This window comes from Lagopus leucura, unplaced genomic scaffold, assembly GCF_019238085.1.
Source record: "Lagopus leucura isolate 7727_CA_CO unplaced genomic scaffold, USGS_WTPT01 Super-Scaffold_100009, whole genome shotgun sequence".
NCBI classification, from domain to species: domain Eukaryota; kingdom Metazoa; phylum Chordata; class Aves; order Galliformes; family Phasianidae; genus Lagopus; species Lagopus leucura.
The window spans coordinates 15,074,068-15,101,292 of NW_024962266.1; the positions used below are offsets into that span (position 1 = coordinate 15,074,068).

The 27,225-nt window shown below is 41.8% G+C and overlaps 1 long non-coding RNA gene across 1 annotated transcript in view; it reads right to left on the reverse strand.

The window, feature by feature from the left end:
* Positions 1-27,225, reverse strand: part of LOC122181414 — a 75,117-nt gene that overhangs the window by 42,792 nt on the left and 5,100 nt on the right. Inside the window, exons 2-3 of the long non-coding RNA XR_006179420.1 lie at positions 22,820-22,933; positions 21,026-21,156 (exon numbers count right to left, since the gene is read on the reverse strand). This is a non-coding gene — a long non-coding RNA (uncharacterized LOC122181414). The remainder of the gene's footprint in view (positions 1-21,025; positions 21,157-22,819; positions 22,934-27,225) is intronic.

The window sequence follows — 27,225 nt, forward strand, 5'->3', positions numbered from 1 at the left end:
AACTGTGGATTTATCTCCCTTGTTTGGATCAAACACTTGTAACAGTTGTGGGTTAATTTCCTTCCCATTGTCAAGACAATAAAAGCCAGGCACCATTTTATTAATTTCCAAAACAGTGTCAGATAAGCAGAACCAAATTTAAAGAAGTAAACACCCTGCCATAGAATTGGAGGATATGTAAGCGTTTGGGGCTCTTTTTTTGTGTCTCTGAAAGGGGAGGTTTTTAGCATTGTGAACAGATTCCATTTTGTCAGCTGTGCTACAAAGCACTGATAAGGCAACAGGAAAGCAGCGAGATTGAGGCAGAGCAGGAAGAAATACCACCCATATTAGGAGACAGCCACTTACTTAGTGGCTCACATTTGAATAAAGATGCCATTGTTCAGCCAAAAGAATGCACATATTCACAGGCCCAGTGCAGAATAGCTCAGTGTATCTAGAACTCCAGAAGTGTCCAAATTACAGCCCCAGGGCCCAAACTGCCCTCCAGTCTTTCTGAAGAATGACCCTCTGCTTAATTAATCAGTGCTTTAACTGTGAGTGATCCCAGGACACACTTTTCTCAGGCCTTTTTCTTAGCCCTGCTAGTACAGAACAAACCTTTAAATGTTCTCTGGCTGATTTTTGACCATTTTTTTTTTCCCTTCCAAGATTAACATTTCCTGTTTTACTGGGAAAGCTCATTAGAAATGAAGACCAGTATCTAGATGATCTCAGTTCACTTTACTTAGATAGGGAATGGTTGACTCAGGATGGGGAGACACTGGCTCCCTTTCAAGACCTACCAAAAAAGACAAAGTCTGCAGACTACTCCTAGAATAGTGCTACTGCAATTTCCTTTCCATATACCATGGCAGAATTACAGCAGAGCTGATTACTGTGTACACACTATTCTTTTAGTCATATGAGATCCCACAGCCGTAACTCCAGCTGCTGTGCATGGGATCCTTACCAAGATCTCATTTTCTGCACAAGATAATTTTGTGTTTATTGCAATGAGATGTCATATTCCAGATTGTCTGGATTCTCATAAAGCTTTTTACTCTCTGGAACAGAATTGAGATTTGATGGTAACTAGAAATGCATGAAGACAATGAAAAATATTGTGCAAAATTTCACTACAAATTGGACTCTACCTTTGATGATAAAATTCATTCTATTCTAATTGAAATTAAATTGCAACATGGAAAGTGAAAGGTTTTGTTTAAAACAAAATCAGCATGATCTTTTGTTTTGTTTTGTTTTGTTTTTCTGAGGAGTGATCTTTTCAGTGAAAACCAAATGAATTTTGACTAACTTTACGACTTGTAACATAATATACAAATTAAAGAAGTCAAGGTTTTAAAAACGCCAGCATGGATGTTTTGAAAAGCTGTAACAATAATATTATCTGCAGCTAGGGAAGCTGGAGACATATTGTTTGATAGGCCCTATCTTATGAGGTCCAATATTAAGCTAGGTAAAATGATCTGACTGGACAGCCTTAACTAAATTTAGTAGTCTGGTGGATTGCCATTCTACTAAATTTAGTCAGCCCATAATGGACATTAGATATCTACTATCCAAACGATAAAATCTGTTGCTTTTTTAGACTCCCAGCAAATGTACAATACACTACATTGGAATATTAAGGAATAAGCAAGTCATGAAGGAAAGTCAGGGGAAAGGTGGGAACCAGGATCCTAAGGAACACAGAAGGAACTGGTGTGCACAAAGCTGCATTCTTGTGCAAGAGACAGGCAAGAGACAGGCAGAGGTGTACAATGCTCCTAGGAATGAGATCCAAAGGAAGACGAGGTGGAGGGCTCTGTGGGTGCACTGATCCTCCCCACAGAGCTGCTGCTCCAAAGGTGGCTTTGGGCTGGAACGATGGGAAGGGCTGTAGTTGTGAACTGGACTCTCTGAGCCTTACCATTCTTACAGAGCATATGCTTAACTGTGTTTTCACATCATTCCTTCCACATTTTCCATTCTAGGCTCTGTAATCCTGATGGTGAACAGGGCACCGTATTTCTACATAGATTTCCATGCAACTGTGAACCAGCTTTATAGCTAGGAAAACTGCTAAGTCACTCTTCTCAAAACCATGTTTGAGGTGTTACTTACATAGTCTCTGCTGTTTAAGGAGATTTCTGCTTCTCAGCCCATGTGTGCTGTCACCTCCCTGCTGCCATGAAACCACGTATGACACCTTTTTTTTTTCCTGTGAAGCTGAATAGTGTTAGAAGCCTCTCAAAAATTTGGTATTAATGAACAGAGAAGAATAGTAAACAGACACAAAGAGGTAGCACTATGATATTATGCCAATGTTTTTAAATCAAATTGCATTCTTCTGTCCTCATATAAGAGGCTACTGGATGCTCCATTTAACTCAGTGATACTTTCAACTTACAGACAAGAAATAGTGCTCTTGTCACCAGTTCAGTTCCCACTACAGCAATGAAGACATTGCCGTGCTAGTCTGCAGGACCTGCAGGGCTGCCATTATTCTGGAGGTTGAATATAATAAATTATAAGTTAGTTTTGGTCCCCTCTCTCTGACAGGCATATTTAACCTGTCTGAAATTTTATATGCCTCATTCTCTGCAAGAAGCAGTGTTTACTGACCAGAGATGCGTGTGCATGTTCAACAGTCAGAGATGAACATGGTTTTAAAAAATAACACAGTCTAAAATAATCAGTCTAGAAATTCCCTGTTTCCTTAACCCTTTACACTGAAATGGAGCAGGTAGCTCACTGGAAAAATGCTCAGTGTTTTTAGTGTGGGGGAACTTCTAAAATAGTATCTAAAGAAATAGGTATCTGAAAAATAAAGATGTTACCTGTATGCAGTCCACCTGATTAGACACAGTGTTTTGGACATGATATAAAGGAGAGGGACAGAGTCTCAAAATACAGTGCATCTTGCTCACTTGTAATTTGAGCTCTGTTCGAGTTTTCATTCAGATTTTATCCTTTCTCAAGATATTTAAATTTAAGTTCCCAATAAATAGATATGGGAAATGTGATTACTCTCTGAGTTTGGGAAAACTGGCCATTTTAACTGATTGCATCTGAAAGCTGTGTAGCTCTCAAACACCACTGCCCATTGGAGGTGACACAGAGATGACCCTGGTAGGCAGAGGTGGGTTGTCCCCACCACAGGTCATAGCCCAGCAAGGCCCCAGCCTGCCTGGACTGTGGAGGGGCTGTCATGGAGAAAACCTGTACAACACCAGTGAATACAAGTGAATACAAGCATCTGAATGCACTGGGAGCCACGATGCCCTAGTTCTGCTGCTCACACAGTAACTTGGTATTCTTTTATAATTATGTCTTAATCATTCTTTGTGCTGAAATAATCATAACATACTTACAACCAGACTCTTTTTTTTTTTTTAATCTTCAGATCACTTTTGTTTGGCCTCATACTGCCATTCCCAGCCCAAATGACACCTTTCCTATCAAAGCCAATTTGGATTTCTTTTCTCAGATATGTGTCTGCAAGGTATTTTTGTCAAATGACTTACTCAAGTTCAGGTGTTACAAATAGACCTGCAGGTTTAAAGGGGCAGAGCAGCAGCTCAGGATCTGACCCAACATTTGTACTCGGCTCTTCATTGCTGTACGTTGTAACCCAGCCATGAAACTTCCGTTGTGTAGCGTGGCTTTATAACCCAACAGATGTGGTGTTCCTTTGCTTACTCTGCTTTTATTTCTCACTTTCAGGACAGAGCAATACTTACTAGTCAGTAACCATTGGTATCATTTTTCCAAACAAATTAGCTTTTTTTTTTTTTTTTAATGCTTGTTGGTTTTTTTTTTCTGATATGATTCTTCCCCACTGCCACATTTTTTCCACACTACTTGTAAATTGTTAAAAAATGCATTAGTTTCGCATTGCTCTTAAGACCTTAAGATGAGTTTCATCTAGACTTGCTCATTTACATACATTCCCATTTTACAGGTTTTCTTCCCCTCACTTTTTAATCAAACACCTGTTTTCACAAGGTCTTTGCTTCTGCCTTACTTTTTTTGTTTTAAAGACTGAGTTTTTTTTTTTTTAAAAAAAAAGGAAAAAAAAAGTGGTTGTATTGCTCATCCATTTTAAAATTATAATTAACTTCATCTCCTTCCTCATTTGCTAATGGGTCTATTTTCTCTCCAGTATTTCCTTTTCCCCTGATACACTCATGAAGACTCTCTTGTTTCTCTTACCCCCCTTGGCTAACTTTAACTCATTCTGCCTTCAGCTGGGGAAAGGGAGACAGACCCTCACAGCATCACGTTTGGAACTTCCACACCATTTAATACTTTCAAAGTCTTTTGCAGACATTAACTAATTAACTTTCATAATATGCCAGAGAAGTATAGAGATATTACTAACAGCTTTATTTTGATGTGGAAACTGAAGAAGAGGTCCTGAATGATCACCACTGACTGCAGGAGAGCTATTTCAACAGCTAAAGTGCTTGGAAAAGCAGAGAATTACTCCTGCTTGAGGGCACGAGGCTCCATCAGGACATCAGCAGCAGCAAATTCAAAATGGTGAGCTCAGGAAGAGAGCACAAAATCTCTCTTTCATCTCACTTTATTTTGGGTCACGTTATTTCCATTTGTTTTTTCAGATGAGAAGTCTAGTGAGGTTTCTCACCTAGGTTTCGCTCAGTTCTGGTCAGGTGTTCCTCCATGACACATTAATACCGCTGGTTAAAAATGCCATGGGAGAAAACAGTTCAATCATTTTCCTAGAGAATCTTTTTAAAAACCCGTTGTTCCTTACAGAAGAGCCTGACAAACATCTTTACTCTTTGATAGCCATTACTCTGAGAGAAACAATTTCAAAACCATATGCTCAGAGTGCTTGAATTAAGATTCAACTGGTCCCGTTTAGACGGGCATACCAAGGGTGGATATTTTCATGCTATGTTTCCCATAATTTTCTTTAGCTTCATTACACGCTCACAGCACTACCCAGCATTCTGCCAGCATCTCTCAGCTTGCAGCCCATGGACCACTGGTAGGCCAGAAAACATCAGAAAGAGGTGGATGAAACAACTTCAAATTTTTTTTCAAGCAAGACTGAAAGTTCCAGTGAGCAAAGAAAGAGAAGGGGGTAAAATCAAATTAACGAATGAACAATCAAAGCCTTTCTTAATTTTTAGTTGGTTTGCAAATGAAAAGCACTGTGGTTAGACACTCAACACTGCCTGGGGATATTTTTTTCATGATCCTAAAAAGTGGTTTAACACTACTTTGCGTGTCTGGAAATCTTAAAACAAACAAAAAAAAAAAAGTGGTTTTCACGAGATTCTTTTCTTCTAAGCTGGTGTCAGCAATGTCTTCATCATCTTTGCGTGAGCTGTGGTTGATGACGATGCTGCGCTACGCCTAAAGCCTACTGTAACCTGCCCCAGGCATCAGCTGATGGAGGGCCTTTGCTGAGCCCCTCTCTCCTGTCCCTTTCTGGCCATACAGAACGTGCTCCCCTACAGCCAGGAGCTTCTATAGGGTCAGCCAACACAGGTGCCAGGCTATGATTTAGGGGGCCAGGGTGTCTGGATGAGAAACAGAGCTGTGATTTTCCTCTTTCCTGAGGGACTCCCCAGGGGTGGAAAGGGAGATGTTACGGTCTAGTTCCTCCAGCTCCAGCCATTTCAGAAAAACGCCCAAGCTAGTTTTTGAATCTCCATTGGTATACATACAGCAGAGAAAGCAAGGGGAGCATCCAGACCCTGACAACTGCTTGGTTACATTCTGCTGAGCAGCAGAGGCTCAGCACACAGCCTGCTGAGTGTTCCCAAACTGTGCTGGCCATGTACCCAGTTTGGATGTTTATGGAGGTTTCTCTCTGAGGGCTGAAAGCTCGCATCTGTGCTTCCAGTTCAAGTTCTCTCACAAATTTGAACAAAAACCTTGTAAAGTTCAGCATCTTCCAAATTGCCCCATATAAGTCACTACTGAAACCACATCCAAATGGTTCTCCCCCCTCACCATACCTTCCACAGAAATGACCTAAACTTTGTCAGGTTCACATGTCCCTAGAGATGATCTCATTTCACTGCTTCAAAAGAGCTTTGGTCTGCACAGCCTGTAGCAGCAAATTTACACTTCAAAAAGCAGACAGCTTTTTCCACATCTTATTCACTTAATGGGTGAGAATGTAAAATTAGTTCCGTTGCTGATGAGGACCTTGAGCCAAATGAAAAGTGTTCATTTGTCAGCACAGACTTACAGCCTGAAACATGATTATATAGCTAATCCAATAATGGGTTTTGATGCTGAGCATTTATTTATATACAGTATGTCTTGTTATCTGTTGATAATCAGGCTCTACAATTTACTCTCTTTTGTGTCATTAGACATAGCAACATCTTCTAGACACAGTACATTTGTGTGTCAACATACAAACGCACACAAAACCTCTGTGACCAAAATACCGTCTGCCTAGATTTTAATGCAACAGCATTTGAGTTGGAGCTTTTTGTAATTTAAAATATTAGTAGCAAATTAATCATTTTAGACTGAGAGCCTCCCTGCGTCTTATAAGTCTTAACAGATTAAAATTTGAAACATAAATTTTGTTCCCTTATCTATAGCATCATATGGACTGATTTATTCCTTTTTGTCTGACGTGAATCCCAATAGCTAATTATCTTAACTATCAGTTTATATGTATGAAATGGTCCTCATTCTAAAACACTCTGTGTCTTAACATCAGACAGTATCCGACCCTTCGGTAACTTCACAAACAGCACTGTTTGATGGCTCAAAAAAATCATCTTTTATAAAAATGAAAGTAAGCATAACCTAATATTTGGCATCGTTCCTACATCAGGTACATTTAAAAACAGAAAAGTTGTTTGCCTGCTGCTCTAAAAGAAATAATTTAAAAACTAATGTTGGGACTAATTTCTGCTGATACCTCATACTCCCCCAGTTGTGTGGATGACTGTAAATATCTAGCACTGAATTATTAGGACAGTTTACTCCTCAATTAAATATACAAGGCATTGAATACTTAAAATGGGGAGATGTTGATAGTTATGCTAGAGAATGATACATCAAAACACTCACCAGATTTAAAAAAAAAAAAAGTGCATGGGAAGGTAAAATTAATCCAGTATGAAACTGGGAGTTAATTGCAAATGTGGGGCACACCTGCAAACTCTGTGAACGCTCCTGCAACACTACACAGAGCAATCTCTGTGCTAAAGGATAGGTCTGCATGCAGAAACACCCAGGAACACCTCTGTGGGCTGGGTGAAGGCTGGTCTAAATTTGGCAGTCAGGAGACTTTCAGAAGCAACGCCATTAAGTAAAATTCACCGTAAAGGACACTGCAAATCAAGGGTACAGGTGAGGCACACATGATGCATAAGCCAAGCTTCAGCTTTGTAACTGCCTTTGGAATGAGCAGGATCAGGCCTCCCTATGTGCTTTTGTTCCGCTGAAATTTACTCTACAATAAATACTTATATATTGCTGCAACATGATGTTTTATTGGGCTGCACCAGTTTACTAAAAACAGCAGGCTGGTAATAGCAGTGCTTGTGGTTTTGCCTGTAATTCATTTCTGCATGGTAATGCACAGGGAGAGATATGATACAAGATAATAAGGCAAATTAAAAAAATGACTAAACTCAGTACTTGCACTATATGGTATATTAGGACCATGTTCAGACAGGCTGATTCTTTGGACATTTTTATTTTTTGTTTTACCTTGGCGAGGTAATTCATTAGGTATTCGCTCGGGTAAAGAATAAATGAATATAGCATACATTACATCCTCACTTCAGTTGCAGAAACAAATCTTTCCTGTACCCGCCAGTGTAATCTTTGGAGTTTTCGTTATATAAAACACCTCAAGAAAAATGCACCTTGGTAAGATTTACACTTTATTACTCTAATGATTCTACAAACACTGCCACAATGTGATGAAAGGCAAAGCAGTCCTGATCTGATTGAGCGCTAATAAAAATCAGTACTGAAAACTGAAAATAGCACCCTTATCATCTTTCTTTCATTTAGACCTGATTACTAGGGGATTATAATGCAATCACAGCTATGTGTGAGAGGTAGCTATGGGAACCAGTTTTAACTGTTTATCTAGCCAAAGATCTTAATTTAAGTTTGAACACTCTGATTCATTTATATGTAAGACACCAAGGAGACAAAATGCAGAAGAAACAGATGCTCACTTGTTCTTTCCATTTAACTTCATAAGCTACCAGCCAATTTGTCTTTCAGGGACAAAATTAATTTCTGATGACAATGTGAGTAAGTAATAAACTCGGAGTTCCTGTCCTGGGAAACTTGTTAAGGCCATGTAATGTTCTGGAGTTATTTAGAAAAAAACAATTTGCTCATAGACTTGCAGAGACATCTGTAACAGAGTTTTCTTTGTCCCTGTGCTGTTACTCATTTCTGGGGGCTTTATGACACCTTTTCCAGAGGTTGTTCTGAAAAAGTTCAAAAGGAAACATATTGCCCATTATTTCTTTCCTGTGGGGTATTTTTTTTTTTTTTTTTTACACGAATCTTTTTTTTCCTTCATATTCACAAATCATGCAAACCTCAACCCATTTGTTTTGTTACTTCCCCAGCGCCAGGGAAAGGAACTAGCAGCCAGGATCCTAACAGCATTAGTCAAAAATTGTGAGAAAAACAGTTTGTCAGAAATTTAGAGGCAAGTATGCACCTGAAAACATCTGACAGAGCGCTACAAAAGAGTCTGTTCCGCGTTTGGATGGAAGGAGATTTGCCCATTAATGCTGTTAACTCTGTTAAGCCACAGTCATTAGCGAGAGAAAAAATGCCAAAATGAGGGGGAGGGAGAGAGAGACAAACACCCTAAGATCCCATAGGGAGCAGCAGAGGCTGTGTGCGCATGCTGCTCTACCAGTTACTTAACCAAAATGTTCTCTACCTTTCATTATCTTTGTTGGCACTATTTCCCCATTTTGATATTTATTTTACACATGCAGCTCTTTACTCTGGTAATACTCTTCCATCATTTGGTGCATTCATTGGGGCTTTATCCCCGCCTGGCAGTCCCTCCTCACCTGAGGTTTTCTCTTAGGTAAATTCCTGCAGTCTAATGTTCGCCCATTAGTGCACTTAGAATCGCTCCGTCTGCTGTGCTTAACATTAGTTTACAGCCTGTGTGCTGCTGCACATGAATGTTCCTATTCCAGCAGGTCTTTTGAAGAAAGTTTAAAGTAAGTTGCAAAATGTTTCTTTTTCATCTAAACAGGGAAATGAATTTAAGAAAGGAAGAGAAGAGCCTGAAGGTTTAGCTCTTTCAAATTTTAAACAGAATTCAAAACACTGTTGGAACAAATCTGTCAGGGAAAGCACTAGAGCACCTGCATTTTAAGAGTGAATCTCTTCCTTAACTCCTTCCTTGACAATAGCTTGCACGAACAGCACCTTTAAACCACATCAATCCCAGATGCTTTCCATCCATCCGGTTATTATTTCCCTTGGCACTGAAGCGCACTTGCCTCCAGACTGAAGCTTCTCAGTGACGGGCAGCCCAATGTCTCCCGGCAAGGAGTGACTAACATTTAATTCAGCTGAAATTATAAAACAAGGGGAACTTTAATCTTAGGTGTTCAAAGAGCTCAACCTGGACACTGCATGGATCAATGCTAACTCTGGAAGTAAAGGCCGTATAGTTTCAAATACGAATGGCGGGGATGAAGTTTGGAGAGGAACAACTAGGAGTTCCATGACAATTCTAAACTTTAACAATTCTGTTTGTGTTTACATTGCAGCACATCACCAGCACACAGCCCAAGCACACAAGATGTGGTCTGAATTACCATCTGCAGGGAAGGGTATACTATGGTTAAACTGTTTCCTACTACTTATCTTTACCTTCAGTTTATTTCAGTGGCTGAGCTGGTGCTTTGACACGTGGCTGGGTTAGTACCTGAGCACCAAGGTGGGTGCCAGCAGTGAAAACCACTGGATACTTTTTATCAGTAGGACTTGCAGAAAATAAAACTTAATTGCTCTAACTGATTTTTTTTAACATGCCATCCTTGCCACACAGCTTTAAAGGTTTGTGTACAATGGCAGGATACATACCAAGGCCATACAGATGAAAACAAAGCATTAATTCACATTTAAAGAAAGGAAAGTAAGGAAAGTTCACACACTTCAGAAAAACCACAGTATTTTGCAAATGAAATTAATGCCTTCAAGAGATGACATCAGCACTGCAACATCTTCCTGCACTGGCAACCAGGAGCTGCAGCAGGGATACAATGACTGCGTTTCTATAAGGGAGGGTCTCATTAAATTTCTTACCTGAGATACTCCACAAATGTTAGCATGTGTTGTTTACTGAGGCTAGTTTAACCATACAGCTTGTAACAGCATAACAGAAAAACTCCATGAGGAATGTTTGGGTGGAGACTTGTTCTTGGTGGAGTTCCAAGGCAAGTTTGTGAAAACACACACTGGCTACTGGGAAGCGCAGCAGTCATCTTTGGACAAAAGAAAATGGTTTTCTGGATTACAGGTAGAGGAGAGAGGGCTACAGATTCTATAATATTAATCCTACACAAAGCATAATGTTAATTAGTATGCAATTAAGGTGGAAAGTATCCTTACTCAGATTTTGAAAATCCTGAATCAATAATTTAGCTTATTAAGTACAAATAATATTAGGGAAACTGAATTTTCAAAGGAAACAGTCTATGGCAGCAGTCACTCAGATTCTGTAGAAAAATGGAAAGGAAGTGAAAGAGGTAAGAGCATGAGAAAAAGGTGAGTGAAAAGAGGGGCCTAGACAATTCTGGAAAACCTGTTTGACAGAGCCACAGCTCCCACATGGTTCTTGTGCAAGTCTAAGACCTGAATCAACACCACAGTGCAAAATCTCTTACATATATTTAAAAATCTCAACAATCCAATGATTTGCTTCTTAAAATTTGCAGATCAGGAAGATGTTATCAGAACAATGAAAAACCTGGCATCTAAATAACACTATAAAGTATTTCCAAAACCAGGTAGACATTTTACACTCTTCCACAAGTAGAGTATAACACACTACACACTTGAACGTAGAATGCCTTACACAACCTGCTTCCATTACACTGAAGTTATAAATCTAGGGGTTGGATATCTGAAGGTTAATTCCCATTAAATTAAGAAGTGGGAATACTACAGCAGGGCTGGACTGAGTTAAGTTTAAGAAAAGGGTAAGACTCCATAGGCATCTGTAAAATGCCCCAGATACAGGATGAATCTATGACAATTCCTTCAAGGTATTGAACCCTTACTCCCAGAAAACCATAGGATTGTTTAGGACGGAAAATACCAAAGAAGGATGCCCATACTCTGGCCTAATTTACCATTGTACATATTGTAATCAATATATTCCTGCTACAATGGAAGCAACATGACCTCCCTCAGCAGTTTACATTGCAAAGTGACAACAAAAAGGGAATAAGTTTCTTTTAGCTCTAAAAATCAGTGCAAAAAGCAACATTTGATGCCAAACCCAACAGAAGCTATATGAGAGCAGCATCAATAATACTCACTTCAGTGAGATAATCCTGGCCAGGGTCACTTGCAGTATTGGAGAACATCAGTCTTTGGTAGACCAACAAGTCAGCAGATGGTAATCCTTTCTGCAAAGCCTCGGTAGAAACCAAATCTTTGTTTTGTGGCACATAAAGGCTGTAAAATCCATGAAGCTCAAATCTCAAGGACTACAAAATAAATCCACTCCTGTGCAGTGCTAATACAGGAAATTCCAGTGTAAGGGAATGCAGCCTCCTATCCAATATACCGCAACAAGCAGAAGAATGTAGCTTTGGAGCAAAGCTTTTAACTGGTTCCTAGTGGGCTAGTGCACGAGTCAGCTTTGCAATGAGGTAACCGGCCTGTCAGCTGTGCTTCTGCAAGCCTCCCCATGGCAGAGGGCCCATTGGATAGGCCCCCCGCTCCTTTCCACACATCAAGCACCCCAAGGATGACTTTGTTTCCCTGGTGAGCTTGCGGGGAGGCATGCTGGACCATGGAAAGTCTCTCCCTTTGAGAGAAATTAGTAAAAATTATTCTGAGGGCTCTCCCACTCTTCATGAAGTCAGTAAAAAACGTCAACAGCAAGAATATCAACTGAACCAAGTGGCAAATATAAATTGAAGCTTAATGCATATAATGAAAAGCTCCAGCTGCTGGCAAGACTAACAGTTAGAACACAACATATTGCCCACTTTTTGATAAATTCTTATCTGACTGACTACCAAGAATTGACACTCAAACCATTTGGATCATACATGGCCTTCAGAGATAACTATTCTGGATCTGTAGAAAAAACAGATGGGAAAAATGACAAATGGGCCCTGATCCTGCTGTAACTGCAACAGTAGCACCTCATGTTCATTCTCCTCTCCTTTCTCCAAGAAACAGGTGGCCTCAGAGAGCAAAAGATGCAAAGCTTGGGCCCACTGCTATACCTGTGCTACCTGGGGACATAACAAAGGTGGTGGCAGACTGCGTGCTGGGGTGCAGGTCACAGTGTCCACCCCAAGGTTTAACCACACTGCAAACGTTAGCTAGCATTCCCCACAGCAAAATCACTCTCTTTTTACAGAAGGACTCCTCCACCACCCCAGCAGAAGCCAACAAGCAGAGAGTGACTGCTAGTGCCACATGAAAGACTGCCTGTTCCAGCGAGATGAAAGGCACCAAACCAGAGACAACTATTTCGTCAAACCCCATTGAGAATCTTGTAAAGCCATCTCCCATCCTGTAACCGTTCTGTGGTTAAATAGTAGCTTCGGTTCTCTGATGTTGCAATCCAGCACCTTTCACAGCCATTACATTCTCTCTAAATTAATTCTAAGAAAAAATGCATTCTGCTCAGAGTTATTTCTATTGCCCAGTTGTTTTGTATGAATCTGATAACTAGTTTCCTGCTACAGAGATTACATCTTGAATACTTAATGCCAATTTGGAAATTTTTTAGACAAAACAAAAATAGACCTAAAATATAACACACAGTTTAGCTAACTGTAAAACATTAATGCAAGGCATGACTGGAGAAACAGCCAGCAAATTGAAGGAGGAGAGCAGACTCAACGGATATCTCTCAGGGTTAGTTCATGTTATAACTGGTCATTCAGGCATTTCTAGTTCTGAAAGCACATTTTTTAAAGCATCAAAATCTCAGAGTTCAATAATTTTTTTTTAAAGTTAGAGTGAAGGATAGAGTGCAGCCAAAGGATAGCATTTAACAACCGTTTCAAAATGAAATCTAAATATGCTTACATATTAGATAAACGTTGGCTTCCAGGGAAGCTTTACAACAGTTTAATTTCATCCTGGACTAGGATATATGGAAATGTTTAGAATTTCCTTAAGTGTCCAGAGCCCTCTGCTAAGCTAACAAGACGATATTGCTATTCATATAATAGAAGATTTTTTTTTCCCCTGAAGTAACTCAGTGGCCTTTATTTGTGACTTTTCTTTTTTCTTTTATGCTGCAGTGCGATTTCATTAATAGAACTATACAATAATTACTTTTTTCATATTCTCATCATATACTGATAACTCAACTGCCCTATTTTTTGCCACGTGGATGCCATTTACATTTTTTTAAATGTCAGAGGCTTTCTCCCCTCACTACTTAAAACTCAGCAGAGCCAGTGGCTTGCATACAGCTGAAACATCTTTTCACTGTCTTCTCTCTCACTCCCTCTGCTCCTTTTCCCACTCGATAGCAAATTTAGATTCTTTGGAAGTTTTCCTTATCCTTCACCGCCGAACCAGGGATGATCAGTCCATGGGTCATCACACACACACACAACACATACACACAGTGCTTGCAGAACAGACCTACTAAGGTCAGCCTGAGTAGGCCAAAATCCTGTACAGGAAGTAGAGACCCAGATTGCTTTTAAATGCCTCAGCGACCCACAGCGAGTGTGAGCCAGCATGTTCCCAGCAACAGATGAGGAAAACGCAGCCCTGAAGTCAAAAAGATCAGACCAGCTGAGATGAGCAGCAAAAGCATAGCCTTTAACAATCATGAATTGCCTGTTGACACTGTACCTTTGGACCTGTCCGGGCAACCTGTCCCTCACTGCTCACCCTGCTGACACGTTGCGAGGAAGGCTGGCCTAGTCAACATAGAGCCAGGTGGGCTGCTGTATGAGACCCACTCAGCAGCTGGCAGTGCCCATCCCAACAGGGTGGCCCATAGCTCCCTAAGGACAGGACAGCACAGTGGAAGTGCTCGGGCACAGCTTTCATGGGTATAGCAGCAGCAGCTTAGCATACAGAGGAAAGTACAGATGCGACATCCCCACACTGGTGGATTCAGCCCACGGTGACCACAGGCACCGGTGATGACAACCTATTTACCTGCACAGACTTGGTATTAATTTGCAAGCAACAGACAGGAGCAGGGCTCCTGCCAGCTGGTGCTATTTGCAGAGCTGGTGCTGTATGTCAGACATCGGAGGTCTTACTTCAGCAAAACACATTGGCTTGATGCTCAGCCCAAGGGTGTCCCAAAGATTGCATAAATGCGGTTGTGATTGTTTTCCTTTAACTTTCTTTATTTCAGCCTTCTTTTTCAGTCTCTTGTCTTCAAAGTTGAAGGAAATAACACGAAAAAGAGGACTTCATGACGAAGCAGCACTCAGATTTTAACTGTACTTAAAATCAGGGAGGAATCTGAAGGCCAAAGAAAATGGTCTGTGCTGCTGATGAATTTCTGTAAGTTGGTAAGCTGCACAATGCCTTTGAGCAAGTCCACCACTAACAGCTGTACTCTGACACTGAACCTGAAACCCTATACAATGTTTTTGTCCGGTCTAACTTCCCATGGCTAGTTTATCTCAAAATGCAAGAGAGACAGGGAAGATTAGGAGCAGCAAGCAAACCTGCTTAGCAAACAGATGAATCTGTGACACCCTCTCCTCACAAAAGCAGAGCCTACAAATACAGGTTAAAATGGCTGAGCTGACTTTTTCAGAAAGATTAAAACCATTCCGCTTCTGCAGGCTGAAAGATGATCCCAAATTGTGAGTGCTCATCAGTCAGGGGCAAGCACAGGCCTTATAATATGGCTGCTCAAGCGGTAGCCCAGGAAGAGCAACTTGCACAATTTGGCAGCTGGATGTGGAGATAATCGTGTGGATATGGGCACTGACCTCTCTGCCAAACAGATAATAGGACAAAGAAAAAGAGGAAGATGCCAAGGAGATACTTGATTTCTTTAAGTAATTGTGACTCGCAGTTTGTTATCATGCTCAAGTGGAGCATCAAGGAGTTACGTGTTTTTGTGAATTTTTAGGGAGAATTGATAACATCAGCATTCAGCTATCTGTTATTGCCACTGTTCTGGTTCCTAGCACAACCTGATAATGAGGAGTCCATCATGTCTGAATTACCATGTTGGTTCACGGTCTGGGCTAACAGAAAACGACTGCAAAAGAGACCAATTGAGAGGAGGCTGATCTACTCCAGGCCGCTAACCTTTTACACAGCTGACAGCCCTCACTGCAGACAGAGCCTTGGCCTTGGTATTCCCCCTGATGCCAAGGACCTGTGACTACCCTGCCCAGGCAGCCTGTTCTCTGGATGCAGAAGCTTGCTCACATCAGCCCTCGCCTTCTCTCCAGCATCAGGGAGAGGTTCCAATGTCTTTGAAAGACTGAAGTGGATACCTCATTAGGCCTTGATTATCCTCAAGCAATTGCTTAGATTTCTGCCCTATTACCGATCAGACATTTTTAGCAGAGGTCGTGGAATGGGCAGTGGCTGTCTTGTCTTCGTTATAATGCATCATTTGAAACTTTTCAATTAAGCTTCAGATCAGGCCACAGTACTGAGACCGCTTTAACGAGGGTGAGTAATGACCTTGTGCTGCACGTGATTTCTGGCACACCATCAGTTTTAATTCTTCTTGATCTTACTGTAACCCTTTGATACTTTGGATCAAGGGTTCTCTTGAAATGCTTTAAGCACACTGTAGGACTTTCAGGGACTGTTCTGACATGGTTTCTATCCTACTTGTCTCAATGTAGCCAGGCTGTCACCTGTAAGTTCTCCATATAAATTCAAATTGCCAAAGATTAAAAGGCAGCTGAAAATCTGGCCTGTGCACAGAACTGGGGAAATTTGGTATAGGTCCCCAGAGTGACTGAACCTAAGGAGAATTCTGCTGCAAGAGCAAGGTAGCCCCTTTGATGTGCCGTGCCCAAGTAGAGCAATGCTATGATTAGAACAGAAAGATACATTATGCTGGAGTTGTGAATTTAATAAGAACTACTAGAGAGAGACTTCCAGAAATTTAGACTTCCCAGTTAATACCTACCTTTACATTACATATAGATCAAACTACAACCCTGTGGTTTAAAACACAGTGTTAGAACCCTCAGCCAGTAATGTCAATAGTAGAAATATCATTGACATCAACAGGACAAATATCCCTTAAATTTAAGGGATATTTGGAGACAGATCCAATCCCAGACCTAGTAGCTGGGGCTAATTTCCAAGCAGGCTGTGTCTGTATGAGGCAGATAAGCCTCAGTATTTTCAAGGTGCTTCCCAGGTCTTGGAGTCTGATGGACATGGATTCCCCTAGAGAGCCACGACATTCTGCCCTACTCATGAGTAGAACCAGCAACTCAGCCATCAAGGAGACAGGGAGTAAGAACAAGACTGCAGCCTGCACCTCATAGGTAGGAGTGATGGAGAAATCACCATTTAGCCTGTGGCCTTGCTTTGTCCTATCTAGGCAACCAGCACAGGGGCCATGCTTGCTGAGCTTTTGCCAGAGATGTTTGGTCATCCCCAGGTCATCTCACCTCACCAACAGGGCATGTGCTGGGCTGCTAGCCACAACAGCTGATTTATGTTGGGCTGCTGACAAGGCCTCTGGGCTTGCTTACCAAGAGCAAAGAAACAACATATTAACAGTTCCTCTCCTGCTATTCTTTAGATAGTCAACACTAAAAGCAATGGACTGAGCTACTTAAAAGCAATAACTTCCTGTACCTTTTTGTTGAGATTTTTTTATTCTTTACTATTGTTAAAGCTCTTCTTACATGAAGCATGAGGGGGGTTATCTGGAAGGGCATAAGAGAAATCCTTGTGGTTTATTGCAGCTGAATAGCACTAGCAGAGAACTGGAAAAGCTTTAAAACTTGCTATCAATCATTTGATGTATGCAGGAAGTAATCTTTACTGATATGCCTCTAGTAACCAACTGGAATGGTTTGTCTTTCATTATACTCTTCACCCTTTTATACTCTTTTGCTGCACTTGAATGGTGGTAACAGTGAACAAACCTCATTTCCTAAATCAAGCTTATTGGATAAAATATACATTTTTTATAAGTTGTAGCTGGCAGAAAACATTCATCTGACACTGTCTTGCAAGACGAGGGGAAATGGTTTTAAGTTGAGGAGGGGAGATTTAGGTTGGACGTCAGGGGAAATTCTTCACTGAGAGAGTGGTGAGGTGCTGGAACAGGCTGCCCAGAGAGGCTGTGGATGCCCGGTTCCTGGAGGTGCTCAAGGCCAGATTGGATGGGGCCCTGAGCAGCCTGGTCTAGCATTAAATGGGGAGGTTGGTGGTCCTGCATGTGGCAGGGGGGTTGGAGATTTGTGATCCCTGAGGTCCCTTCCAACCCTGGCCATTCTGTGATTCTTTGTCTTACAAGAATAGAGCAGCAGTACCATAAGTGTCCTACAATAGCAAGCACAGGAAAGAGATGAGGGAACTCAATAGATTTCACTCCAGACAAATTTACTGTTGCTATATCAGGATTGAACTCTTTGTTAACCCAACACTGTCACACCTATTAGCATGAAAGAAGGCAGAGGTCCCTTAGCACTACACTACTTACTGAGCACCAGAAACTAATCTTCCAGCTCCTGCAAGTGTTAAAGCTGGAAAGAGCAAATTGCAGCCGCGTGCCGTGTTCCCATCTCAGGTCCTCTACGCAGCAATTATAAAAATCAGTTGTGTTATCACATTTTGAAGTCGGAGCACCACCACGCTGATGTGTGGCTCTAAATCCAGCACAGCTTGATGCATTAAGCACATAAAGAGACCTGTGTGCCACAGGAGTCTGGCCTGAGCAGAGGACAGAAACCACAAACTCCCAATTTCAAAACCTGGGTTTCTTCCGCTGTTTGACCAACACTTCAGAACACATCCATACATTTTAGATTTCTCACTCTAATTGGAATACATAGAAATGCTCCTTTCAGAGGTGTTGCATTGATTAATAAGCTTGAGGATGGAGATTGCTACCTAAAGTGTTAAGCACTGTTAAATAATGAAATATCATTCTATGAATTCTGGTGGAATCCAGAGAACTTCACCAAAATGTATTGGTGTCATCTACATACATACTCTATCTGACAACAGATCAAACTGGTCAAAGTTAATTCAAATGTTTATGATCTATGTCTGTCTAAAAAAATTAAGGCGAAAATTCTGACTTACAAGGAAGAATTGTGCCTGCTGAAAAATCCTTAATTTCTCACATGGAGAGTACAAACTAATATTTCTTTCATCAAATTTGTAAGGAAAAGGAAGAGTACTGACAAAGTTAAAGCACTTTCTGCAGGAAAATGCCTAATGCTTTCCATTTCAGCCACATATCCTTGCTCAGGTTTCTCGGCAAACTAGAAAACATCTGGTTTAGGCACTTCTAGCTCAGTTTTTCTGTGATTCCCCTCCAATACCACATCACCAATGTGAATCACTGTGGACCACCTGAGACCTTCCTGCCATAGGGCTATAAGCACTCATTCTGGATTCTCAGAGGACCCATTATGGTTTTCCTCAAATAAAACAATTTGATGAATTTCTCTGTTTCTGGATCATATCATTCATTCTGTGAAGAGTTCCTGCAGCAGTCTGGGATTAGAAGTCAGGTCTTTCAACTTTCATTTGTATGCCTTTGTTATAAAAACCCGTTTTCTCTTCATCAGCTTTGCACACAAAATAAAAGCAGTTGGACGAGCCTGGAAGCCTCCAGGACTTCCACAGCAGAGGCCACTCAGTCTGCAGACTCCCTGGCACTGGATTACTCTGTGACAAAGTAAATAATTTTACTCCCCAGATTTTTCCTTTCAGGGCCAAGACTGCCTCTTAATTTCTGTTGGTGCTGCATCACCTAGTGCAGTGGAGTTCAGGTGACTCCAGATGCTGCTGGAACATACGCAGTGATGGCTTTCTCTCTGCCTCTTTTCTTCCAACAAACCATTTGGGGATGGAGAGATTTGTATCTCTTCCCATTACATTGCTATGGAAAGTGAAAAAAACAAACAAAAAATAGTGGAAAAAAAAGCAAGAGGCATCATTTCCTAACAGATTTGTATGAGTTCATTTCACCAAGGGATGTACTATGCATCTACTCTGAGTTGCTGAAAATGTGAGGTAGCTGTGAAACGCAATGTTCTTATGTTTACCAAGAACTACCAGCCCTCTGCCTTTAACAGAAGATCTGTAGCCTAAATAGGCAGCTTTAAGAGCTCTCCTGACTCAGTTGCAATCAAGATACCATCTACTTAAATAAGCATTTGTACTCCCAGTGATTTTAGGAGATGAATTACTGATCTTATTACCATGGTAAATACCCTTGAGGCAATGCACAGGCCAACAGAATATTGCTTTCTGCTGGTACAGTACCCATTTCCAGGAGAACTCTGGGAGTATTCCTAGCCATATGGTAATAATAAAAGATTTGCTTAGCATGTATTTGCCAGAAAGTCCCATTTGCAGAAGTGGCTTTTAAATCTTTGACACTGTTCACGGGAAACAGCTTGTCAGCCATGAAAGCATTCCTACCAGCTCCTGTGTATCAGCCTTACCAGTAGGTGCAGGGATCTGCAGGTGGCACTGCCCAGGACCAAGTGGAGAGTTTCCAGCCAACACAGCGACATTACCTGGATGAGCAGAAGCAGTTCTTCCCCACTGGCAGTGCAGCTCATGGTCCTCTTTGAGGACAGTCCATTGCTCTCCCATTGCTCTACATTTTGGTGGGCAGTGGGGGACGGTGACAGCTGGGGGGCTGCGGTGGATGGGAGGACATTTATTTATCACTGAGCCTTCATCTGGTCAGCAGGAGAAGTTGATAAAAACTGCTGCCTCCAGTGTTGCATTCTCTTTGGGAATAAGGAAAAGGTGAAGCTGGCTAAGGTCAGTGCACAGGAGGCTCTGCTGAAGGTGGGAGCATGTTGGCCATGAATTACTGAGCATCATCTGGTGTCACAGATAAGCAGAACGGGTAAGAGACTAGGCAGGCTCTACAATAAGGGATGGATTTAATTAACAATTGCTCAGAGGGAGCAGACCGTAGCATTTTGGCACGAGGACATCATACATCTGACAGTTACTTAAAGAGACAGGGAGTACCCTATTATAAAAAAATATATTACTCCTCAACGTGTTTTAAAAATTACAGGAGAAACACTAACAGATTGCATTACACCCTCTCTGCAGGGCCACCGGGCACAACAGCGCTGAGCTCTCGGCAGGTATTCTGCACCAGGGCCTATTTAAAAACACTGGTCCAAATTCGGTTCCAACAGCACAACTCTGCTGAAGTTAGGCACTTATGCAGATGTAACCAAATGCAGATGTTGATCCATATTAACTGAACTATTAAATACATCAATCTTACCCAACCATCTGACGCCTCGTCCCATTCTCCTATATTTCCCAAAAGTTTATATAAATTCAGCCAGCTGACGATTTGCAAGCTTCTGGGTAAGACTTTTTTTGTCATTTCTTTCTTGGATTTTGGGTTTTTTTTTTCCCCCATCTCTCTTTTAAAATGATTATTTTAACATTAAGTGAATGTTGTAAATATTTTGAAAGCTAGAGGTGAATACCACTGCACAGTTCTGGCTGTTTCTCCATTCGGACAGAAAGAAGAAAAAGAAAAAAAAACAAACAAAAAAATAAGAAACAACAGAAATGATAAACCATCAGAGTTCTCTTATGTTTTCTCACATCCCCATAAGCAAAACAACACATTAAGTCACCAGCGCCCTACCAGTGGGTTCGCAGTCAGACAGGTGACTGATGAGCATGTAACCTCATCCTCCAGGCATCAGCATGCCTTCAGTCAATGGAATTCCTCCTGTGGAGCTGAGCACGGACTCACCACTGCTGAAATGGGAATGTCTGGAAAATAGAAAAGTACATCCCTGAACACATACGCCCCTGTAACAGCCTCTGTTCTTCATTCACCTGAATGCAGCACTGCCCAGTCACTGCAAACAGTCAATGAGAGGGAATATTATTTACTGACCAATTTACAGGAAAAGGGGTTCATGCAGTTCAGAGGTTCCCTGCCAGCAATGCATCTGATGATCTATTATACTCAAGCAGGTTTGAACCCTCACAGCACCGCATCCTTTGGGCCTTTTCACTGACGACATGACCCACCACAGTACCTTTGCTCTCTCCCAAACTCATCCATTTATTAGAGCCCATCCTGCAGGAGCAGATTGCTTTTTCTGAATCAGTTAAAAACCAGTGCTGTAAATTGTACTCTTAAAAAAAAAAAGGGAGGCCACAGCAAAACTGTGACCTGAATGCATAAGAATTTTTTGAATGAATGGAGCCCTTAATATTTCATTTTGCCTAATGAAGTAAGGCACGAATGTAAAAGGATTACTATTCCTCTATTCCTGTAACATTAAATTCACGCACACAAAGTGTAATTCATGGAACCTGGCTTTAATTTGTTTCATATAAATAATTAATGCTGCATTTAAAGCACGTTAAAATGTTTTATTTCTTAATCAGATAATTTGACTGAGAAACAAAGATGCCTTTATGTCCCTTTTCCTTGACTAGAGTTACTGTAATAAAAGTTCCCCTCTAACTTTGGCCTTCACTCTCCGGTTTGCTGCTGCCAATTAGTTTTCTAAAGTCACTATTTTACAAAACGCTTCTCACTTTTTAAAAAATGTAATTGAATGTCTGCACATCACAGAGTTTCTTGTGTTCAGACACGGGGTGTTAAACATTCCTTCGGTTGACTTGGGTCAGCTTTAAAAAATCTCAGACGCTGAAACTTGAGAAGCGGTCGTGTGCTACAGTGTTTTCTCCACATCCTGTTAAGTATTAAGCGGTTATTTAAAATAGAGTTGTTATACTCAGCAGCTGACTTAAAGTGCTCGATATAGTTTACAAGACGATTAATTAAATGAGAGCACTGCATGTGATGCACATGTATTTCCATAATCATTCACATTGGCCTATAGTTGCCCTTTAATTTTCATACTAATTAAAGTAACACATTGAACGGCAAATTGTAAATGGCTGCATTTCTCTGTAGATGTTAACACTGATGTAAGCTGAATGGCGAATAAAAAACCCCAAGAATTAAGCAGAGCGTTTTTTGACTCTAATCCATTCAAGTTTCTCTACTCATTCCATCACTGGACCACATCCATATTTTAACAAGACTGTGTCTTTTCTCTGAGTTTTCAGCCCCATATTTTTCTGAGGTACAATGTGCTTTTTTTTTTATTGTGGTGTCTAGCTAGTTGGGTTCCATCTGATAAAATAGAGCAGTTAGGCAGGGGTTGCAATTACATATTTGGTTTTTAAAGTGGTAAAGGGACTGAGGTTTGTAATCTGATGGGCAGAAATAAAGGAAACCAAAATGTGCAGCTATTTCACCAGTAGTTTTGCCTCTTAATTACATCTGACCCATTATCCTCCTTGACTCTTGGTCAAACCTTGACACGGCTGACTTGGGATCTGCAATGCAAAACAGAGGCTGCATTTTCAGCTCGTGTCAAGGCAAGGGGAAGTTACTCCCTAAAACACTTACCAGGACTTGGAAGAAAGAAGCGGCAGATACGATTATCCCGCTGCTCACACAGCTGCTGGCATTTCAATTTGGCACACATCTGACAGGGACCACTGCATCCACCTCGAGCAGTCCCTAGCACAAAATGGATATACGGTAATTGCTATTGAATGAGAAGTAACCACGGATTGTAAGCATATGAAAGACACCACCTCAAAAAAAAACTGTCAAAAAAATCCCTCTGTCAGGGTCAACAGCTCAAAAATTAACAACTAGTCACTCCTTCCAATGTGTCCTCCATCTAATTGCTTCCATGATGAGGTGGCTTTTCTTCTTTTTCCTTTCAGAAATGAGCATTATAAAAGATTTCTTTTTAATTTAAAATGAAAAATTCCTCCATTCCCAGGTGACCTATCCAAGAGAAATAATAATAAGCACTCGATTGCTCAGAGAGCATCAGCTCTCACACATATTACAAGACTGAGTGTTCATGCTCTCTTACAGCCCCAGCCCCGCTCCCTTCCCGCAGTGTGTCCTATCTCCAGATCCTAACTTGGCTCGGCCCAAGATGTTATTTGTTAAAATTAACTTTCAGATCAGGCTGGAGTCAGCGTTCTTGGCAAGGAGGAAAGGAATGAAAACTGCAAGGGAGGGAGCGGCTTCGGGTGGCGGAGAAGGGAAGCCACAGCCCAGAGTGGGGATTTTTGGGGCAGGGATCACAGCACAGCAGTGCTGTGGCAGGGCACAGGCAGCACAGCCATGTTCACACCCAGCTGTGCCCAGGGTGCTTGGGCCCTTCTCACCAGCGTGCCCCTGACTCCTAGCAGTGCAGGGCTGAGCACCATTCCACCCTGAAGGAATACCCCGAAGGGACTGAGGGACTGCTCTGAGATAACCCATGCCCCTGCACAGCATCCCATGTAACTGGCATCTGCTTTAAGATGCAGGAGCAGTTGTGGCTCTGTGCTTTATCACAGCTAAAGTTTTCTACAGAAAGTCATGCTGAGGGAAGACCGATAGGATATGGTAATAATGCAAAGCTCTTTTTTCCCATCATAAACCAAATCTCCTATACATTTCTGGAAGATTAATTTAGATTTGGGGGAATTTGGAGTGAAGCACTGGAAAAGAGACTAAATGCATGGCTGGTTCCTACCTGACCTTAGCTACTACATCAGCCACCACTTCTCCAGCACAGTGATATATGGAAATGTGCGTGTGCTTCAGATTAATTACCTAGGGACTGTACAAAAAAAAGCTTTAAAATATCTTTACTGAAAATGAAGTTTTTCTGAGAGCCAGACAATGGTGCTATAACCCACTGACAAATTAACCACGTATTTTATCAAAAAGTAAGATATCTCCAAGCTACATGGACAGAGTCCTGCTTGCCTCAAGTGACACATGTAAACCATGTACACATATAGAGCTAAACAGCAGTCAGGGTGTGTTGGGTATTTTTCCTTTGATTGCTGCATTTTTAAGTTTAGCCTCCAAATTTGTTGTGAGAAAGAAGGGATTACCAAGAAAACATATTCTAAAAGCAAGGGGCCTTGAAAGTTTCTGACTCAGGTGACACAAATGGATGTGGCACTGGCCGTGTTTCAAGCAGAAAGTCTGGCTGAACCTTTAGCCTGGACACAGAGCTCCTACCCTCCTTGCTTGCTCTGCCCTCCTTCACTTTGCACTCTCCAACTAAATAGAGAAAGGACCTTCCCTCCCTCCACCACTGCCCGCAGAGGTTGCCACAGATGGGCAGCAGCTGGGTGCTTTCCCTGCAGGAAGGGCCAAGCAGAGCACAGCACGTCCCAAGCAAGGCTGGGGCTGGAAGGCGCAGCCTGGACCCGGCTGGGTGTTGGGCAAGGCGCTGACACCAAAGCTGGGGGCCTGGTAAGTCTTTCATCTCTCCACAATCAGCTTTTTTACACAGCCTCATGACAGCTGGTTATGATGAGCAAATTAAAACTAATTTCAAAGTTACTCTTGGGCACAATTGTCAGGCTTTCCTTCAGGAAACTCTCTAAACAAGTGCTTAACTTTAAGCAGATGCCTAAATCCCAGTGAACACAGGAGGATTTATACACCTGCTTTAGTGCTTTACAGGGCAGAGATGGCCCCCAGCAAGCGGTGTGTCACATCCCTGTGGTCCCAACGTCCAGGTGGCTTATTCTCTTTCAGGCTGAAGTGCCAGCGCCCAGCCGGCTCCGGGACCACAGCCCCACAAACCAGGTTTTTATTTCAGTGCACATCCTGCTTTTCTGCAAACTTGCATAGCCCTGCAGGCAGCTCTTCTGCTAATGAGCTGCAGCGTGGAAACTCAAGCACAAGAGCTGTCTAGGAGGGCTCAGAGTCACAAATTGCCACTCTCGATAGCAATGCTGTTCTTTCAAGCGACAGAAAGCATGTCAGAACCATTTCTTGAAGTTGCAGCTTGGTCTTTTCTGCACTCTTTTTTCTTATGATGACTGTCAGCGCAGTCTCAGTATGACTGAAAAGCACAGGGAACACCGGTACTGGAGACTTCTCCAGAGAAATGGGGCCACATTGGTGGTAATCTCCCTTTTACTGGATACAGATGAGCCTGCTCAGAAGCAAAATTAGCATGCTGAGAAAAGCTCTTCTCAACCCAGAGTAACGACTGCAGAGCTGGTGGGAGGGGGAAAGGGAAAGGGAAAAAGGAGGATGCCACTATGGCAAGTAGCATGAAGCATGTTCTTGAGCGCTAACACTGACCTACGTAAGACACAAAGTTATAAGAAATAGGGGCAGCTGAAAAAACAGCAAGAACTTTTAGTAAGCTTTCATTCATTCTTGTTATTTAATTGGAAAGCAAAACCAGAGTTTTTATTTCTCTCATTTTCTCTGCTGGCCAGAGGAAGATGAGAAAGGAAGCAGAAAAGGAAAGGGTCACTGCTAAGCTTTCCGAGGTCTTTCCTTTTGATACCATGACTTGCTTTCAATATTTTATTACTTAACTAAAATAAAAAGTCTCCAGAAAAGCAACTGTTTTGGTTAAAACCAAAACTAAATCTGATTTACCATTGAGGAAAAAAGCCAACTGGCTCTAAGGAAGACAAGCTCTGTGGTACTATGCTTACATATTAAAGAGGGCACATAGAAGTCAAAAACGCACCAACGGACCAGCATAGGTCAGACCCATGAAAAAAAGAGAAAAGATTTTTAACAATCTTTCAGCCCTCTCTTTATTAGACCTTAATTAAATCAATGGGTCAAAGCAACAGAGGAAAAAAATGGTTCAGCAGGGGGACACTAATCAACCCCTTTTGGTGGGCTGAAAGATCTGTTGAGCAAGAACTAAGCTTTAAGTCAGCATCTGCCTCATGTAACACATAACCATAGGCATTACGTTGTAAGAAAAAAATATTTATAGGACTATCTTTTCTTTAAAATATAAAATGACTTATAAAAGGAAGAACTGCTAATAACCACGTGCTAAGCCAGTGAGTGTGCCTGAATGTGGAGAACAGGGCAGACCTTTAGGTTTTGGTCTCAAACACCATCCTCACACATGTGTATTTTAGAACTCAGAGCTAACTCGCTTGTGAGGACATGCAAACACAAAAATACCATCCATGTTATTCATAGCATACATACAGCACACTCACCCAGCAGAAGCCATGCAGTGAAGCCTTGCTGGCATAGTGCAGGCATGTCCATCCATCCCAGCATGAGCCCAAAGGAAGGAAACGTGACTCAGCACCAGAGTTTTCTCCCACCACTTCTGGCTGTGGAGGAAGTCAGCTGCGCCACAGTGGCTGCTGGGTGCGCCTCCGTCCCCTGTGCCTGTGCTGTGGCTGGAGACAGGCAACTCCTCCTTGTTTTTCATCCCTCTCCTGTGCCTTGCATAGAACAGGGGCATCCTCAATTCCTCTCACTCTAAATAGAGAGCCAAGATCCAGCAAGCTCCTGTTGCAGTCCTGTGAAAGAAAAGGCAGATTTGTTGCCTTCTTTATCTATGCCATGCTTGGAAGCAATCTTGCATCCTAAAGACGACATCATAGATTTTGACCAAAACGCACATCCACGGGTATAACTCTTCATGTGCACAACAACCGCCAATGAACAAAATCCAATACTCAACATTTATCTATTCAATGGCCACATATAATATCCCAAGCTAGGTGTTAACAATTGCACTGGTACTGCAGCTCTGCAGAGGGACTTTCCCTCTCAGGTACCTAAGGAGCACAGCTAAATGGCTGTACCACTTAGCCGAGGAGCGCGGCAGTGTCTCCACTCCACACACAGCTCCATGCAGCTTTCATGGCAGAACATGTCAAGGAAATTAATATCACTACATAATCATACAATGCTTTGCCTTATTATAATATTAATTATTTGTCTCTGCTACTGAAAATACTGTTGCAGAAGGAAGTTAACACTGGCCAGGCACTGGGTGGGATTCC